Source organism: Gymnogyps californianus, chromosome 1 (genome assembly GCF_018139145.2).
Source record: "Gymnogyps californianus isolate 813 chromosome 1, ASM1813914v2, whole genome shotgun sequence".
Taxonomy (NCBI): domain Eukaryota; kingdom Metazoa; phylum Chordata; class Aves; order Accipitriformes; family Cathartidae; genus Gymnogyps; species Gymnogyps californianus.
Window position 1 is genome coordinate 187070921 of NC_059471.1, and position 21093 is coordinate 187092013.

The window sequence follows — 21093 nt, forward strand, 5'->3', positions numbered from 1 at the left end:
ATGAAATGAAAACTGTGAAGATCAGGATCCTCTGAGGATTTTAAAATTTATGTATTTACTTTAAAACATCATCATAAACACTTCTACTGGTTTTAGCTGTTACCATTGAAATTTCATGAACTTACTTCAATTAAACCCATTGCTGTCGCTTCCTCAGTAATAATTTATTCCTTTTGTTTTTTCCTACAAACTTACATAAGGATGTTCTACACCAGAACATAGCCAGTTACTCCTTACTAGTCACCAATGGTTTACAGTAGGCAAAGCAGGTTAAGTAATTTTAAACTAGACTTGAATAACCTATTATTTTTGTTCAAAAATCATTGTAGCATATATGTCCTGATTATCATTCTTAGACTTCTCTGTCTCCTTTCTACATTTTATTGACTTTCATTGTACCAGCCAAAGCTGGCTATCCGCCAGCTACAGAAAATCACTTATCAAACACTTTGGGGATGCAGACTCATACTGATTCAATTTCTCTGAATCTCTTACAGGGAGAGACTTTGTTCCCTCACATAAGGCGTATAAGCTGTTTATCACACAGAGAAGTTGTCAAGGAGAGTGAGGTTTCCGAGAAGTGACTCCAGTACAGCAGACTGAGAAGAGTCCTCTTCAAATAACTTAAGGTTCATTCACTTTATTATTTTACCAGCTGTAGCACATACAGCTTAGTATTGCCATAGATTCAAGTACATGGGCTTGCTTTCTGCTTTCATGTTACTTTTTGATGAGGACATTACATAATAAGATTCACAGCATTAACTTTAATTATACTAGGATTTTCTCTAGTACTGTTCTCCACCTGTTTTCATAAAGGAACAAATGCTTTGCCCTTCCTCTTTGTGCACAATGAGTGTCCTTGACTGCTGGATGCTTAAAGCAGTTTAAATACATGGGGCAGAGACGTAAACTACATGTAGACAAATGTACACTTCCTAACCCCAGGATGAGGAGATTTATCAGCAGCTAGAAAACCAATCGCAGCTTCAGGAACAAAACAGATTTGCTGATGCTGCACTGCCTATAGATAACTAGGGAGGAAGTTACTGAAACTAAACCCCTCCTCAACACATCTAGTGCATAGCCTAAATGAATTTACATCAGCTACACAAAAAAAGATTGAACAGAATCAAGCCTGAGGGAGAAAGGGAAGAGGATAAAAGAATGAAGATGACAGCTACAAAGGGAGGTTAGAATCTTGATTCCGGTAAAAAAACCCAAACCAACCAAACAGGAAAACAAAACCAAAAAAACCAACCATCCAAACAAGCAAACAAAAAACCTAAAAACACAGAATCAAGACTCTGGCATACATAGTTTTCAATCCATGCTCAAGTCGGGGGGGGGGGGCGCGGAGAACATACAGTGAGTCTTCTTTGGTTGCAGAAATCTTTTTGGGATGGTTTAGCTGCCCAAGAGTTTTCTTCTTCTTGGTAAGGCACATGTTGTTTGAACTTCTGCCTGTGATACACGCACTAGGCCTGAGGCTGTACTACCCAAAGAGAATCTGGCTGGAACGGGGCCTCATTCCACTCCTGATGTTCCTCTGTCCAACCTCATCTGCCATCACATCTACAAGCACCCCAATTCACCAGTGTCTTAAACTTTACTTGAAGGCTCTCTAGCTATCTACAATTCTTTCTTTGTAACAGTTTGAAAGAATTTAGCAGCTCTCTGCTTGAATTGTGCCAGCATCTTGACTGACAACTTGAAACTAAGTTTATACACCTGAAACTCCTAAAGGGCTGTTTTCAGTAGGCACACACCGAGCATGCCTAGCACACAAAAGAACCGGGGTCCCCAAAGCACTGGCACAGCTGTCATTTTCTTTAAAATGACAGCCGGAGAAAGTGCTGTATGGCAGCACTTTCTCCTTTACACAGAGCAGGACTGGCTGTGGCTCACCCAGTCTTCATCATTTTACCCTCAGTGGCACAGCTTCTGTAGAGAGGCAGAGAAGATACTCTCTTCCCCCTGCAGTTCACATCTGAGGAACATATTCAAGTAAAAAAAGGCTCTCTTTTCTGCCCCTTTGTCCTTGCTGTCCAAAGATCCTAAAAGATGATGAATAGGGATTTTCCTCACAGATAAAAGATGTGGGCTTGAATCTGCTTTGAAAAAGGATATATTTTATCTCAAGTCTCTCCTCCAGCAAGTATTGCAATGTCATGCCTGTTTGTCGGAACAGGCACAAATCCGTAATAGCTCTCCCAATAAGCTTCAAACTTAAAAGCTTCACTCAAAAAACCAGCACCCGCTAGTAAAGCAGAGTCTGAACAGAAAAACAGATGGAGACACCTCCTGATTCTGTCTCAGTCTTCCTATGGCCCAGCTCTTCATAGCTACACACTGCTGGCCCCAGAGTAGGACCCTCAAGGCACCACCTACATTGGCAGCTGGTGCAGTACAAAGTGGGACAGGCGGGTGTTACAAACTGAGCAGCTATATATGATACCTGCGTGCACACGTGCACAACCAGACTTGGCAGAGTTGCTGTGGTGTAGAAAGCTCTCATTTTGCTGTTTTGAAGTATTTGCCCATTTTTAAAGGGAAAAGTTGCACATTGTACATAAATGCTTTTCTGGGCATCATCTTCCCTGAACTTTCACTTCAAACCTGGTTTTATTTCTGAGGCTAAACCATGAATATCTATGCTAATCACACATGAAATTGCCTTCAGGTTTAAGTTCTTAAACCATTGCAAGTTTTCCACTATGGCAGAGCCCTTTCATACTGTATGGTTAAGACTTCAAGGTCTCAATCTTAAAAAGTCTTTTTGTCAATCATGTGATAGGTAAATTAATTTTGATGACTACTGATTTGGAAGGAATTTCAACTGTTGACCTAGAGATGAAAAAAATTCAAAAGCTTTAAACCGTTCGTTCCTGCAGTCTATTCAGGACTGCATTTGATTTTAAATACATTTGAATAATTTGGTATTACTTATGGAAAGAGGACATTTGGTGTTTTTCTTTGTAATTATACTCCCGATTTCAAAGTATTGTCTCTCGATGTGCCATTCACATCTGCACAAAGACTACATGTTATTAATATTTTGTAAGTTGTCAAATGACTTACTGTGGCAACTAGCTTCTCTGAACTTGTGTTGCATGAATAGAGTAAATATTTCATTTTTAGGATAGCCACTGAAAGAGTGTTAAGCAGTAGCCACACAAGCATAATGGCTTCTTCACCTCTGCAACAAGAGAAAATGGAACTATTGGTATTTTCTTTAAAGACAGTAAAACTATATGCCAATAGAGGTGAACTGAACAATAAAATCACACACTGAAAAGATAGTTACAGCAAGAAAATACAGTATGCAAATACTAGCAGTGAAGGAAAAAAAAAAGTAGTAGGATGTATAAGGTATACAAAAAGACTGAAAAAGAGGGTATGACTCATATAGAGATAAAGTCATTATTAAAATATTTTAACATGGAATTTTTATTAAAATAATTAACATCAGATTCATTATAGCCAAATTCCCACACATCCAAACTCACAGCAGGCTCAGTTTTTGATGTACATGCACTGCATGATTTTGTGTCCTGTACACTAAGAGATGAAATATTCACACACATACAAAAATGGCTTTATCACTGCTTAAAAACCCTGGAGAAGTTGTGCCCTGTATAGTTTTTTCCTTACTTCACACATTTGTCAAGTGACTTCCTATAGGCTAAAAAAAAAAAAAAAAAAAAAAAAAAATAATCCTAGAAGTCTGCATAAGAACCTGACCTTTACAGAAGCCTGTTTTGCTGGTATCAAACAGCCTGATGAGCAGCAGATGCACCTCTCTTCTCTCTTAGCAGCCTGAGAAGAAAGGTGTTTGGAATAATTTCTGCACCTAGGAGGCTGGAGTTGCCAACCGTCCAGTTCAATTATTTACTATTTGCCTTCTGTACAGCAAATCTGATTTGGATCAGCCTCAGCTAGAACAGCTACAGACACAGAGCTGGAGCAGCTAGAAAAATGGCACAGCCGTAACTCTGTGACACCAACAGGTACAGCTTGTTGGATTAACTCCTGAGGCCAGGTAGTCCCTCTGCAGTAACACAGTCTCCTCCTTTCATTAGAAGCATGACACAAGTCCAAAGGTATTATTGTGAGGGACTCAAATTATTTTACTTTTCAGTTGGAAGAGGAGGAATATAATTTACATATAATTTCTATACTTAAATATAATCCATTTTAAGTACTTTTTGCTTACCAAATTGTATGCCACGTATAGAATTGTAAAATAGCTACCTGTTTTACAAACTCGGTGGAGATCTCTATCCCTAGGACGGGTTTTACTTGTACAAGAGCCTGCAGCACTGGATTCCAAATGGCTACGGCCAGGAAATCAACGTGTTTCCAGCAGATGGCTGAGGTAACAGAAATGTGCTGTGTTCCCCTCCAAAAGTGCAGATAACACATGCACGTAACAAATGCAGCCTCAAGGCTCAAAGTTCGATGAGTTTACAACATATATAGTAATAAAAAGTAATCTTAGAAAGCGAGGGGGTTGCCTTTGAGGCACTTCTAAGGACATGACTAAAATTGATGTTGTTTCATTCAGTATACTAGTATCAGTCACTATTTTCACACACAAAGCAAATCATGCTATAGAAGGGATCTGTGAATACTCTGTTAAAGCTTTAACATCCACTCATCACATGGCCTACTAATTTACTTTTCTGTCTGTACTGAACACCTCCCTGCATTAATAAAGCCCCCAGTTCCAATGAGTTACACTGGCTCTTCTTCCCCACAACATTCACATCTTTCTCTAACTTCATTATTTACTGGAAAAGTCAGTCTTGGAAATTTAATCAAAGCTATTTATTTCAGTTATGCTATTCTGGTCTGTGGATATCAATACATATTAATTCATCTTTCCTGAAAGCATACCCTGATAGAGGTGTTACCTCATTATCAGAGTAGGAATATTTTGGTTCAGGAGCTGTGATCGGTGAAATGCCAAGTTACGACAATCCCAAGTCTTACTGGAATTCTGCAGAACATATTTGGAAACTACCTTAGCAAATATAGCCTATTACAAATAATGAATTAGCCTCAAAAAGCTGAAAACATTTCTTCTTGATCTTAAATAAGACATTATTCAAGTAGACCACCTCTTGACTTGGTAAATAAGCTTTTAATAATTCTTTTCTACAAATACAGAAACAAAGATCTGTTTTCACTTTGCTAAGCTTTAGGGTTTTTTGTTTGAAAATATACTTAAACCTAAAACTAATCAGTTTAAATATTAATTATTTTAGCTACTATTTCATTTTTCCTTAAAGACCAGTGAAGTTTATTATGAAGACCATAAAAGCAATAAATACCTAAAGGATGATTATGTAAAAGCAAAGATTGGGGACTTGAAGACATACTATAGTAATCCAGCAAATAAAATCAAAAGTATATTTCATTCCAATGTTGTTGTGGAACTGTTTTCCAAGTGGAAATCAGATTATTTTTTTTTCTGCCGTTGCCATGGTGGTGTTGTCTGTCTAGGATAATCCATCAGCACAGACAGTGTTGGTATTTGTGCACGGTTCTCCCTTATCAGAAAAATAATACTACTTGGGCAAGGACCACAAGTAGCAAACAATTTTAAAAACATACTTTTACTCTCGGAATGCTACAAACAGCAGAGATGAAGTGCATACTATTGACAGAGCCAAATCCAATATGGGAACTGGCATTCAAACAGTTTAAAGGAAGAAAAAAAATAGCATAAGGAAAAAAATAGCCACTGCAGGTTCCTTAAAAGGATTTACAGGCATGTATCGATTGAGGTTAACACCAAGTGCTACCAACTCACTTTGAAGTACTGAGATAGCTTTTAAAACACACAGCAAGTTAAAGCTGTGGCGTTATTAATGTTTAATGTTATTTTGACTTTAAACACTGACAAGGTGTCTATTTTATCAAAATAAAAAAATCCATTACAGAACATCTGAACTTTGAGATAGAGATTCAAGTTTAAAGCATGCAGTGCAAAACTTTCAGCTTCCAGTTCCTGAGGTAGTTACAACACTACCAACTCAATGAAGATATTTGCATTAAAAAAAAAAAGTATAAGTCAAAATCAAAACATATTTTGTAAAAACAATCTTGAGAAAATAATGACAGCTTTTGATAATTTAAGAATGTCATTCTCGTTTTATGTTTAAACTGAAGGAGAACTAACACACTGAAACCTCATGCTGAGGGCAGTTCTGTTAAAACAGCTCACACTATTCTGCCAGCCTTACAAACGCCTGACCTCCTCAATGTAACCAGATAAATGATGGCTGAACTTGGATTAATTTAGGTGACATCAAACAGTAGAGTAACAGTATCTGTCAGTTGAAGAAAGTATGTTCCCTCATCCCTCCTGTGTTAATATGCATGTTAATATAATTCAGATGTGCACATACAAAGTGAAGTCCAAGTACCTTCATTTGGAAAATGAAAATTAAAAAAAAACTTTTTAATACAGATTTAAATATAAAACTATTTTACGGAGTATTCTACAAGCTTCAAGCCACCACTTAACGTGGCACAGTCAAATGGCAGCTTTTATTTTACACATCCTATTGAGAGCTGAAATGACTTAGGGCTACAGAGCAGCAGCAGATGATATACTCCAGTATGACAATTATACAAGCTTCAAAAGACAAAAACAACTTAGGCAATGACAAGACCACGGTAACAGATACTAGTCCTTCACTCTGTTCTGCATGGTCCTGCCAGGCTTATCTGGTTCTGCTTTCTGCCTCCCTCTCACTCTGCAGCTACCAGGACTCTGCACCCTCTCCCCAGCCCGATTCTTCTGGCCCCAGTTCCCAATCCACTGTTCAAACCGGGCAGTTATTTTTAAATATCAGCAGTGGCCAGAATCTCCATGTGTAAGTCATGTGCCTTTTTTAGCAAACACTGCAATGTACCTCTATTAGGAGTGCTTTCTGCTAAACATACCTGACAGTGTAAATCAGCCTCCCATTCAAATAAACTCTGCTGCATTCACTGAAATCACTGCGCAGTACATCCCTCCCCTTTTACGTATCAGAGGCAAGCGACAAATCCATCTGGATTTATGCAGCTACTTCAGGCACCTGGGTATTGAAACACTGGAAAAAGAGCTCGAGTGACTGGTAACAATACAGCCTGCAGTACTGTCTGTGTCAAATGACAGTAAGATATTTTCATTTTGCACCAAGTACATATATTGATAACATCTGTCAAAGCTACAGGGCATCAAATTAATTTTCACCACCTGTTGAGAAGGTGAGCAATCCACAGAAACCACCTGGCTTCTCTAATAAGCAGCAAAACTTAAGACAATGAAGAAAATAAAACCCGTATTTCTTCCCTTACAATGCCTAGGGATTGCTTTTGCCCCAAGAGGAGGGGCAAGGAATGCTAACAAAACCAAACTTCCACTAGAGATGATTTTGATCTTGGCTACGAGGTTGGAAAACCCAACGTGTTTTTGTGAGCTGGCAGGTGATTAAAGCTGCCAAGCTCTGTGCTCTCCTGAAGGGCAGTGGGAAATGGGGTTTTGTGTGCTGCAAACCCCCACTGACTGGCAGGAAAAGAGCTGACAGAGCATCCGCCAGCGCCACAATGACGGCACTGTCACTAAGCCTGGAAGCTGGGGGTTCAACAATGCTGCAAACACTAACTCCGGGACATGAGAGTGAGAAAAAGACCCGTAAGACTATCAGTAGGTATCTGAAAAAAGAGGAGTCAAGTCATCCATGCTAGAAGCGATAAGAGAATTCAGTCCTAGGGAACAGGGCAGTTTCTGCAAAGTGTTTCTCCAGAAGATTTTGATATTTAACACTCTGGGAGTGCCTGTCAGTTCCTTCTATGTGCACTTCCCCCATCATCCAATTCCATATGCATTTTATAAACAGCATATTGCAGGAAGAACTGTTATCTTTATGCGGATCTCTATACCCATTATCAATAATTAAATCAAGTTTTCCAGCAGCGATTTCATCCCTGCCCCTTATATAAGCAGATGATTTATTACATCAACTTCAGAATGCCATATTATGTCATGATTATAATGCACATGTACTATGAGACTAAAGCTCTATCACACTTGCAAATTTATTCTAATGTTTCTATTGAGTGCTTGATTTTGAAGGTTTTCTGATTTCTTTCAAGAAAAGCTTCATACCAGATTTTCAGAGACATTTTTGGAGCTAGAAATTTTATTAGATGGCATCATTATAAATAATGACATAGCTTAAAAGCAGAGTTGGGAACTTTAGGTCTGTTACAAGTGATCTAAACGCTGACCTTACCTCTGCACAAGTGATCTAAAGAGAAGAAACATCAAAAAGTGAACTTCTCTTTGCAAAACACCACCAGCGGAAGAGACAATTTATGCTTTTGCAGTGGATTACACAGCAGTAGAAAGATGACCCCAAAATTTTGGGGTCAACATTTGAAGCTGTGTAATGGATACTGTTCAGAAGCACATTTCAGCCTAGATGAACTTTTCATACATCTGTGTCCCATCTCTTATATTGCTACTCCTTAACCCTGTCTCATGCTCTCTGCTAATCAAGCTTCAGCTTTTCCAGTTCCTTAGGGTTTCTCCCAGTATCTCCTCTTCCCAGCTCTTACTCTTATCTACTCCACTCATCCTTTCCATCCTCCAAATCCATGTGCATAAACAAGCTTCCAATCCTTTAGGCCAATCCTTTTCTCCCCATCCCCCAACTTCACATGCCTAATCTCTTTGCCAAATCGGTCACGTCGAACACATGCGTACTGCTCACAGAAAAGGTGTGTGCAGGAGCTTAAGCACTGAGCTGCTCGACCATCCATACTGTTCGGTCCCTCCAGCTAGCTTTCTAAAAATATTACCTCACTTGGGGGCTGTTGGCAATGGACAGCATTCATAAGACAGCATTACTTCTATTTCATTCAACAGCACTCCAACACCGTCCTAGGCAGCTCCTGTCACACATATGCTCTTATGTTCCCCAAGACACACAACATACATAACCAAGTCCATACTATAAAAAAAGAAGATCCTGCTGAGCTGCAGCAGAGTCCTGACATTATAGCAGACACTTTGAACTGAACCTTCCAAAACCATCAATTGATTTAAGGCACAAGATTACAATGTAGGACTTGGAGGAGACCCAGCACCAAATGCCACGCGGTGTGGAAGTGGCCAGGCTACAAGAGGATGTAGCCCTTACCAGCGCTGAGTCAGCCACCTTACCCTGATTGCCTACCAGGCAAGGATCCCCTTCTTGCCTAGCAATTCCCAGTCCCAGTTTCATCAGCTCCACAGCTCCTCATGGACTCTGGGCCTATCCGTTCACCTTCTTGCTGACTCTCCCTGCTCCTCCACATTACCAGCTATTCATCCCTCTAAATTACTGACAAGCAACATTATTAACCAAAGGGAAAACTTCCTTTCCCCCCTAAAACACCAGTTCTTTTGCCAAGCCCCAGACTTGGCCAGCCCCCAATAGCTTATTACTATAATTACAAAGAAAGCCTTTTCAGACACCTGCAGGTATGATCGGGGATGCACTCAGTGTAGATACAGTATTTGTTACAGCTTATGCATTGCTACTGAAAATGGACAAGCTGAAATTTATTGAAGGTTCTTTAAATCAGCCAGTAATAAGCAGACGTTCACAGATATAGCAAAATACCGATCTTTGACAGAAAGGGAAAGGTTTCTAAACAAAAGCTGTCCTTTTTTTTTTTTTTTTTAAAGTAACCTCCACTCTGTCATCATCTTCAGAAGTGACTGGATTACTTTGGCTGAAGTTTTCCAAACAAATTTAGCTTGCAGCAAACACTAGTGTCAAACAACTTTAAAAACAGATAGCATGAACAATCCCTCCCTTAATAATAAGGGGTGAGCCATGATCAACTGTTACAAGTTATATTTATTTCATGCAATTTGATATCACTGTGCCCGTATGAATTAAAGTAACTCAAAATAGGAATGAACACGTAACAAAAAGTAATCTCCGGGTTTGAACAGAGCTCTAATTTTAGCTCAGCATTGTGTAACAGTTTCTTCAAGTATAATTTTCTTCAAAGTGTTTCAAGTATGAAAGTTGTTCTCAACTACTGTTAAAAACCACTGGAGGAAAGGCTGCATCCAGAACTGGTGCAGCACAAAGCTTACTCAGATAGCTCAGCAGTGTCTACCCTGCTCAGAGCAATACTTGACTTCGGCTCAGTGTTCCCACATTCTTAGGAGCCTACCTTGGATTCAGGACTGCAGCAAGCATAAGCATCAAGCAGCAGATTATCCTTTATTATATACATACATGTCATCCACTAAAACGACTGGGGAAGCAGCTGGGATCCTTAGAGCCTGAACTTAGAAGCCGCTAACCATACCCCCAGGTCTGGGCAGCCTACACTGCAAGGCGCAAACCCCTGGGAGAAGCCCTGCACTAAGGAGCAACCCTGAGCAGCTAAAGGAGATCTCCTTTCCCGTCTGTAACATAACAATGCCAGTAAAAAGAGCTTTGAATTCAAAAGCAGCACACTGGAAGTAAAATTAGCTGAAAGCGCTGGATCGTGACTTGGCATCTAATCACTGCACCATCCTACATGATTCACCAAATGGAGAACTCCCAAGCGGCTGACCTTAACAAACGTAAACCTCCACCATATACCTACAGTATGGTATTTTTAAGGATAAGGAACTTTGCAATACACACTGTTCAGCACAACCATACAAGTCAGACTGCTGTGCACATGCTGTGTGCGCTCATTTTACATTAAATGAAATAGATCAATAATTAGAAACAAAAGTATATGATTTCAATTATGCAATAAGCCTTTAAAAGAGGCACTTGAATATTTGATGGCTTAAGCATGGTGGGCAGAGATTTGTATTTTAAATAAATGTGGCAAATTTCTCACACCCCGGCTCAATTTCTAGTTTTGATTACCTTTTGAGAAAAATCTACATAAACTTTTTAACCCAGCTGGAGCAGTTAATAGAGAAACTAAAAACAGTAGGAGATTCCCAATGTGGGGGCTAAGAGCCCACTCTAGATAAAGAAGCACCTCAATCCAAACAAGAACTATTTTTCCATTTTAAAACATTAACCCCCTAAGAGAGAACACTAAGTGACCAGGTGCTTTAAAACTGATGCTTCAGCTTTCACATAGAGCATACAGAAGATTTTTCACATTAAGAAGCCAAAAAACTAAAATTAGAAAAGCTTTGAGTACAAGGACAGGACACACTGACTGCTGATTCAAGTTCTCTTGTTTAGATGTGTAAGAGTTTTAGAAGTCACATGTCCAGTCAGGCACAGACCCTCCCGTTTTCTTGGGTTGTTTTGCTCTCTAATCCTTCTGCCAACTTGCCTTCTCTGCAGAGATACCTTTCTGTACCTGTTCATGGACCACACTGTCACCAACTCCTTGTGTCAAGGGTTGGATTCAAACCAAGTGACGGGGAGAAGGCGGCCTTCCAGAGATTTTGCGTGGATGGTTTCCTCCGTCAGTCACCTGCAGATTACACACCGGGACTGAATCTACATAACAGAGTTTGAGTAATTCATACAAAGTGAATTGCTGCATGTGCAAATATATTCCACATAATGCATTATTATGAATTGTTTAATCAATGTAATAAGCACACAGGATTAACCCTTTTAAAAGGCCTGTATATATATCATTTTCACCAAGTATAGAGTTGAGTTTTAAGTTATTTTTTCTAGCTCTCAAATATCACTGACAGATGCTAAACTTGTAAATGCACAAACAATATTAAAGTAAGCATTTGATCATATTTATTGCTGAACTAACTGGCAATAATTGTCTTTTTCCACTCCATGAAGAGGTATTATGAAGACTTCTAGAGCATTAAAAAAATTAATGAACTCTTTTTGATTAGTTTATGGTGATGAAAGTCACACTGTTGACAGCTCAAAAATAATAAGGAAGAGACCGCTCAAAATTAATGGAATTAACAGAATAAAGCCATATAGGTCTCAAATCAATCATTAAACAGACACTCTGAGGAAGTCTCTTGAAATATTTATTAAATACTGAAATCAGTCAAGGTTTCGGAGGTTGTTATGGCCTATTCAAAAATTACTGTTAGGCGAATACTTGCACTGAATTACCCATCATCCTATCCGGTTTCACAAATCATCTGCTGACATAAAGATATTTACTTTAAGAATGTTAAATAATTAGAAACTGCAAAACTATTTATTTATTGACATTTAAACAACCAAACTGAAAAGCAATATGGAAATGCAGAGAACAGACAACAGTAATCTGCTTCCCTTTAGAATCTGCACTTTTAGAAGTGTAACTAAATATTGTATTTCACATGATGCTCACTTGAGAAAAAGCTTTTAGTCAAGTATTAGTGGTTTGAACAGGAAGATGGCTTTTAAATAAAAAAAAAAATATTCCCTAATACATCACTTCTTGCATTTTTCACTTTTCCGTATTATCATTTTCTAGTGACATCTGAATAATATTGGTACCACCCAGTGTAAATTCATCGTAAGAAAAATGTGAAAAAGCAAAATATTTTCTCCAGTAAAAACTCTACAAGTATTCTGTGCAAAAAAGAAACTGGGTATGCTTCTTCTTACACCTTGACTGAATTCTTCTTTTCACTCTGCTCAAAAAATAATTTATGGGTCCAGTGCTAGAAGGCAACACAGCTTCAAAGCTCCTTGAGCGGTCATCTGGGGAAACTGACTTAAGTTTGTCAAACAACATCTGACAACTGACTAGATATCACTGATTGCTAGAAAGTATAATAAACTGAATTACAATCCTGTTGCAGGCAGACAGAATATAACTGAAGATACAGACAGCTAGTGAGGAAAAAGAGGCCTTCCAAAGCAAGACATGCTAGCAGGGCATAGAGAGATCAAGTCAAATTTAACAGCCATTAAATCAATAGAAAATGATGTCAGGAAAGCATAGCATTTTTAATACAGCACATTCTCACCAATAATGATTAACTGGGAATCATTATCTGAACTGGAGGTTATTGTCATCACTCTCCTTCACACTAAAAAATGCTGAAACCAGCACTCAGATGCCATGGGTGTTTTTCTTCCCTGACTTGGAAAAAAATATATAATAATTTTAAAAAATTTACAGCATTTCACATTACACTTAGCAGACTACAGCAAGAAAAAAATGCACTTAGGCTCCAACAGTGATGCAAGTCTATTGAAATCCTGCCAGTTAAAAATACCTTTATGCTCAGGTTTCACTAAGAAAGACACTAAAGATGTTCCCAAGGCTGTACTTATGCCTTGCATCATCTGTCTGGTGATTCACAAAAGTCTTTCCAAGGTATTTATCGTTAGGGCCAGGAAGTTAAATGAGGCAATACACTTACCAAGAGAAGAGAAAGCAGAGAAACTCAAGAACTGTCTCAAGCTGGTTAAATACTTTAAATGAAATGTACAATATTTCACATATTCTCACAACAGTGTTTGTACTTGCAGAAAACATTTCTCTGCATTCTAAAATTAAACTTAGAAAAGCCTCACTTGAAATCATCTCATTTCAGTACTTTATGAATCACCCCATATGCACCCTTGCTCTTTACAGCCCACTCACTGCCGTACCACAGTGATGTGCCATCCTTGGGATTACAAAGGACGCTCCAACAAAGAGGGATCACCCACTGTTTTCTATAAATCATCTTGAACCTCATTGATTATTTTAACAAAGGTAGTTCAGATACACATACATCTTTGGCTGTCTTGCACAGAGAAGAGGAATAATCTGAAACAATGACAATATTACGCCCTAGAATTGACATATGACAACTTATTGCAATAGGCTGAAAAGACAAAGTTATTTAGCTTTCCCTAACAAGTAGCATATGAAACGCAGCAGAGAAAAAAAAGGATATTTTTTAGTTACTCGTGATTATTTACTGAAGAAATTAGGATGCCTATCAAGCACACTAATCATGGCCCAAAACGCTGACGTTGTATGGAAGCATAACAAGATATTTCTCTTGATTTAGGAGAGATTAAGCAGGAGGGAAACATGAAAGGAAGTCATGAGAATCCCTGCTGAGCCTGACACCCAAGTTCTGCTTTCCATGTCTTTCCGTACTTCAATAAACATGAAACGAAAGTTTTACATTTTTGTAAGGCAAAAAAGCTCACCCTGAAACACCACACCTTTTTATCTACTTTAAAAGTATTCCATTATTTAAAAGTGTTCAACCTTCAACTACAAATGCATATTTTGAAGTTTTCTACCACACGTTCCAACCACTTTTCTCCATCTAAAGCAAACTCTTCCTTCTTGGAGCTTTTAGTTTCTTAGACTTGGTAGCTTGAACAAAAAAACACTACATTGCAACTACTGCTCTTAAAGCTAAGTAGAATGGGTAAATCTGGACAAACTTATCCTTTGGTTTGAACTGCAAAAAGCAACAGCGTTTTACCTCTCTCCCTATTTCATCTAGGCAAACGTTTAACCAAGCATTTATCCAGGACTTCTGACTCGACTGAAATTTAAAACCCTAAATTCCAAAAAGCAGTCCAGAGAAAAAGCTTCTGTCCTAGATTTCAGGTAACTACTTCACTAGGAGGGGAACAGTCTTCCTGTTTCACATGCTTAGTGAGGTTATCATTTTAGTTTGAGTTGGCGTTGGACAACGGGATGGCAGGTAGTCATTTGGGATCCAAACGCAGTGGAGACTGCAATTATCTTATACATATTAACACCATCACATTCCTGGTTCAAGACCCACTGCTCCCTGACAGAGCATAAGCCATCCTGTTCCCATACCCAGGGCACTGGTCTAAGCCATAGGAAGCCACTACTCTTTGAGAGTACTTTCAATTCCTCTTGCTGTAGCTGGGTCACTGCATGCTCTAGCACACAAACATTCATTAGTACAGAAGGTGTCAGATACTCCTCCGTAGGGCATTCAGCAGGTCCAGAAGGTGTCATTTATTCCTGCCTAGGATACTGAGCTGGGCTGAGGTATTTGTCTTGGAGGACAGACCACACAATTTAGCCACTGAGTCATTTCTATCAAACTGCTATCAACAGGAAAGACACAGAAACAGTCCAGGGTTCACAACCAGGAAACCTCACTACTCCCATCCTCTCCTCCCTCGCTAGAGAAACCCCTCTCTCATAAGCAAAGACGCATTTTTTTTTTTAAACACACTTTTTTGTGTTTTCTTATCTCTTATTTCTTATCCCCCCACCTCCATTCATTACAAGCTATCTGTACTCACTTTTGTTCTTCATATTAAAACTGAGGCAGTGTTCAGCCTCAGACTGCCTCAAATAACTGCTTTATCTCTGACCGTGTGTCTCCATAGACAGCATGGCACAGTGTCGCTACGCCTGAAGAAGCTCGGGTGCTAGAAACCTCTGTCTCCAAGGCAGCATGGGATCGGGTGCTGACTCCCACAGCAACAACAAAGATAAGCTGGCCTCTTCTGAGGTCTGTGCTGCTGCTCCCCATATTAGAGGCAGCGTAGTACAGGTGTGCTCAGCATCATTACAGCCATGTAAAGCAGCTCTTTATGAAAATTTGTGTATAACCAGCCTTTCAGATACCCCCTGAGGAACAGCACACCTACTCAGGTTCTCTGTGCTGGCCTTGGGCTAGTAAATCCTGCCAGGCCTGGGGAGGCTGTGAAGCAGTCGGACTAGGTCTCTGAACCTCATGCTGGGATCTCAAGCTGCTTACCTGGAAAGAGTTTAGACGCACCCAGCACCCTGAACTCCAAAAGAGCTTGTTAGCTTGCACACTTAATGCATGAATGCATAAGGCTGGCTCGGATCTAATACTGAACCTAAGCCAAACTCCTCCTGGCACCTGCTGAGGATTGCAGAGCGGAAACATCCCATCTGGAGCCAGCAGGAGCCAGCTCAAGTCCAGGCAGGGCCAGTGCCAAGCCCTGAGCAGGAACCCTTTGCACCACCGTAGCCTCTCTGACCTAGCTCGTCCAGCCTTCCACCTTGGATGGGCATTTCAGCCTCTCCAGTGTCCGGGCTAAGGGAAAGTGAGTGCACAGGCACACAGTAGTAGTGAGAGTAGATTAAAATCAACGGCACAGAGGCTGGCACCATCAGAAGGGAGGGCCTGCGAGGAGCCGGAGTGCTCCACTATCAGAGCCACGGGCTCTTCTGGGGGCACAGAGGGGGAGGCAAGGTTGAACGAATCACAGGATCTGTGCCAATTATCCCCCAAATTGAAGTATGGTTTTCAACACCTTGGACCTAGTGTAAGAAGTCTTTCGTGGCTGGAGGACTTTACAGTAAGCGGGACAGATTTCAAAAGACACAAGTGCTTACGTGCACGTGGTCAGCTAGTTGGGCACATACACACAAGGAAAACACCTGTCCACTCTAAGAGCAGTTTGCTATGGTCTTACAAACAAAAAATGCCAAGGTGTGAAACGTTTTCAGGCAGTAGCAAACTCCGGTCATTATGGGGTGTTAAGATTTTACCATACAAGAACAGACAGGTAATTTAGTTTTACATTGTGAATGACAGAGAGCAGGTTTTCCCAGTAAAATACTAGGAGCAGTAGAATTATTTCCCAGTCATTAGCACCTTCCTAGATAAAAACTTTTACTTTTTTCCTAGATTAATGATTAATTAAACAAAAAGCTTAAAAATAACCACTTAGTTTTATTTCAAAACACAGTATTAACACAGCAAAGTTGAGTCTCGCTAAAATTAAGCCTCATTTAATAAGCCACAAAAGCTTATGGCAATATGTTCATAAGTCACTGAACTACTTTCTTACTCCCAAATCATCACCACCGTTGAAGGACAGTAGATTTCTGTATGAAACATCAAGCCAAAACAATATGGATAGAGTATATAGTGATAATCAAATGTTTTCAGTACCAAACTGAAATACATTTTCTAGTGAAGTAAATGGTGAGTAAATTCTCACTCAGTGTGGATAACAGTATGAAATCTAACACCCCCCTATAAATCTAAGAGCAAGTTCTCAGAGTTTCAAAATCCAGTGGATCACAGATGGGTATAGATCTCAGACAGTATAATTGTCAGTTCTCTTTATTCCAACCGAACTGCCTTTTTTTATAGATTAATAATATTTTATCCTCAAAAACAAATAAAACTCAAATTACTAACTTAATATTAAATTCATCTTAATGAAGCGTGTAACAGACTTCTATAAACTTGCCATTGTTCTTGGCATTTCAGTCATGACTGTTGACTCTGTGGAAGCAGGAATTTTGTAACAAACATTAAGACTGGTAATGGACTAAGTATGAATGGAAGTGTCTTTACATGTGAGCACCTAGGCACATAAACAGAAATCCTGGTGCTGGCGAATATGTTTGTATGGAGAGAGCAAGTGACTGAAATCTGAGGGAATTAGTGAGAATGACTAAAATCAGATTAAAATAAATATCACCTTCCCCTTCGGTGAGCTCCGCCAAGCTTTGCCAAATTCCCATGTAAACGTTTCTGTGCATTCAGGCCTCCATTTTCAGTACCAAGAATAAAGCCTCTAACTGCCTTCAGAGACATGAATTTAGTTCTTACTACAGTCAAAAGAACAAATACAAAAGTACAAATAAATAACACCTTTCCAAAAAGAAATTACAAATACACCTAGGAGGAATTAGCAAGTAGGCAGAGAAGAGACAAAGCCACTACTCAAACTTCAAAAGTTTTCAATAATATTGTCAAAGCCCTTGGAAAAAAACCCAAAATAATCAATAAATAAAAGGAAAGGAAAATATCTGGATAAGAGATTGGAGGGAAAGCCCCCCTCACCCGCCCCCCCAAAAGACTAAAACCAATCAGTTAATTTTCACACTGGGAAAGGTCAGAGTCCATCCCAGACCCCCCAGAGATAAGGATGCTTGGACATCACCCGAAACAAGGAGGACAAGGTAGATGCAGGGTGAGACGTAGGGCTGAGGATACTGCTCAGAGGCACAGGGACAAGGGCCAACCGTGGAGAACTGCAGGCCAGCTGTAAGAGTGACCAGCTGGGTGATACGACAGCAAATGAAATTCAGTGCAGGAAGACCACAGTAATGCACACTGAGACATACCCCGTGAACAGATTCAGTAACAAGTTCCCAGGGGACTGTTACCAAATGATAATTTTGGCAGTGTAACAGTTAGGTTTTCAACAATGTCAGTTCAACCCCCAAGCAATCAAAAACAGCAAGCCAGAAGCTGCAAATTGGTAGGAATTAAAAGAGGGGACGGGGAAATACTTCATCATCTAACAGTATATTCCAGAGTATCCCTGTATGCCAAGTGACGCGCATCATTCCCACCTGCCCAGCTCAGAACAGGGTAACTGTTCAAACTGGTTTAGAAGTGATCAGTAGGGATGATTATGACCATTAAATGATTTCTGAAAAGAAAACAGCCATTTGCACTTAATCTTCAGGCCATCAAAAAGGTGGCTAGAATGGCAGGCACTAGAAGAGGTAAGATAATAGATGGCATAAAACGGTTGAGTAAAAACTGAATTTGTAATTTTTTTTTTTTTTAGTACAGGATATAGTGAACATTAAATGGAAGTTATGCACTAGACTTAGATACAAAATCTGCAACAAACCCTACCAACGAGTGACTCATCACATAAAGTGTAAGTAAGCCAGGACACAGAATGCTGTGAACAACAGAAGTCTGCATAGGTTTACAAAGTAATGAGACAAATTAAGTGAAGAAGGGTATTGAAGGATATTTAAAAAAAAACAAAAAACCCAAACAACAAACAACCAACCACCAAACAAAACCAACTCCAATTCAGAAAGCTACCAAGATGAAAAACTGCTACAGTGTATTACATATTCTTGCTGGCTCTCACTTATGTTCTCTCAGACATCCACCATCAGACCCCGGACACCATGGTAGCGGGACCTTTGGTCTGATCCAGTATGCTGGCTCTTACCTTACCAATGGAAGTAGGACCAAATTCTGGGTGTAGGTATCTGCACTAGTGCAGAAAACCTTTGGCAGAGAGGTTTACCACCACCTTCTTCACACTTAAACTGAAGTTAATTAGTACTAAGTAGGCACTACCATAAAAGTGCTTGGTCTAAAAATCTCACTTTAAAAATTAATAGTCCAGTGAACAGAAATCAATGAAGACAGGTAGGTATCTCACCAGGAAAGGAATGCAGAAGGGGTTGTTTGCTTGCTAGCCTCATGGTGTGAACCATTAGATCTACACAAGAATAGTGGATAATGTTCTCCAACTGAACTCTGGGTGGCTCATTGTCCTTCTCAGACTCACATGAGCTCTGCTGCCCTACGCCACAGGCCAAGTCACATCTGAGCAGGTCAAGCAGAGGGAATGGGGCCCTGCACAGTTACAGAATAAGCAAGGACTTGAGGAGTTTTTATTCTAGCTTGCTTCTTTCACAGCAGGCCCGACGACTGCTCACAGATGGCAAATTAGGGCCCTGTCTGATAAAATATGTCGTCTGACCTAAATATGTGATGTCACACAAGATGTAGGTGAGAACCCATGGAGCGTAGGAAAGCAGTAAAGGGGAAGGGCCACAAGCCTGTTTTCTGGGGCAGAACCAAAAGAAAACGTCATTTCCTCATGCCTGAACTTGTCCATCTCCAGGCAGGACAGCCTCAGTTCCTCTCTGTTCACAGATGATTCCTAGAGAGAGGCCCACACCCATCTCCATTGCAGGCATTTACGATTTTTTAGGAGCTAACCGGTATGATAAACGAACCCCTTCTGATGAACACATAAGCCCATTTCAGTTAATCAACACAAAAATTTACTATCATTGCAAGAGTGCAAGATCGACCTTGAAGATAAACTGCAGATTCAACATTACTTCTAACTGCACCCAAGACATCTCAGTTCAGAAGATGAACGTTACACACAGTCTGACTTTAAAAAAAGGTAAAAAATTCTGGCTCTAACAGACATAAAACTACAAAATTTAAGATTTTTAAATCTTCCAAAACATAAGATTTAAAAAAAAAAAAAATCTATGTTTTTTAATAAATCAAGATTTAGTTAGAACAGGTAATTGCTCTCAAATACAAATAAAATGTAAATTATAATGACCAAGGAGTAACGTGACTTTAATAGTTCATCTTCTAATCAAGTTTGTCTTATAAGTTTTATTGTATTTCATTTTAATCGTATTTTAATGAGATTTGCAATACAGCCCAGTAAGACTGAAATAGGTTACTGTACTGAGAAGAACTGCCTCAGGGAAAGTGGGGAAAAAAGACCTGGAACAGACTCCTCTTCAGCAGTGCATCACGCTGCCTTCATCTGTCAGCTCTATTCTCTACCAGCATGTCTGTGATCACAGAGACAGTGCTACAACAGCCTGTTACACATTTAATGAATCCAGCCCAGGAGAAGAATATGGGAGGACTTTCCTTTGTGTTTTAATTGCATATTTCTTTGATAAGAAAAAGACTGAGGGAAAACCTCTCACACATCAGGCTATTGCCCTAAAGACTGAAAGGAACTGTAAAGATTCCATGCTAAGTGTATAAACATGAGCCTGAGAGCAACAGTGCAACAGGGAGTGAAAGATGCCATAGGAACAACACTAGACAATTTCAAAGCAAATTAATATACAAATGTATATTAAACAGATCATTCTTCATCCACAGTAACTCATATTTTCCTCCCAGCTTCATTGTAAGACAGCTTTGTACAAACCTCCTGTTGATATTAACTAGAATAAAAATCAGAAAACACAGCAATAATAAGCATGTTCTCTATATTTTTAAGGGGATGATTGACTAATTTAAAAGCTGTCCCACCACTAAGTAATGCAATGAAAAGATATGACTGTGCTAGCTTCATAAAAATGGGAAAAGGAGCTGAACAAATGGGTCTGATATAGGTAGAAGAGATGAGATAGCAGGAACCAACAGATAAACAATTAACACTGTTAATTTGCAGGGGAAGAAAAAAAAAAAATTGTGGACAGCTTTCTCCTCTCCCTTCATCCACAAAGGCAATTTTAATTTCAATTAGCTTTATTAAAGCAAGGACTGATGCTTTTCTACAAACTATGCACGAACAATGTGATCCCAACCTCTGTCAGATGACAGGGACTCAGGAGGGCCATGCCCACACCAGG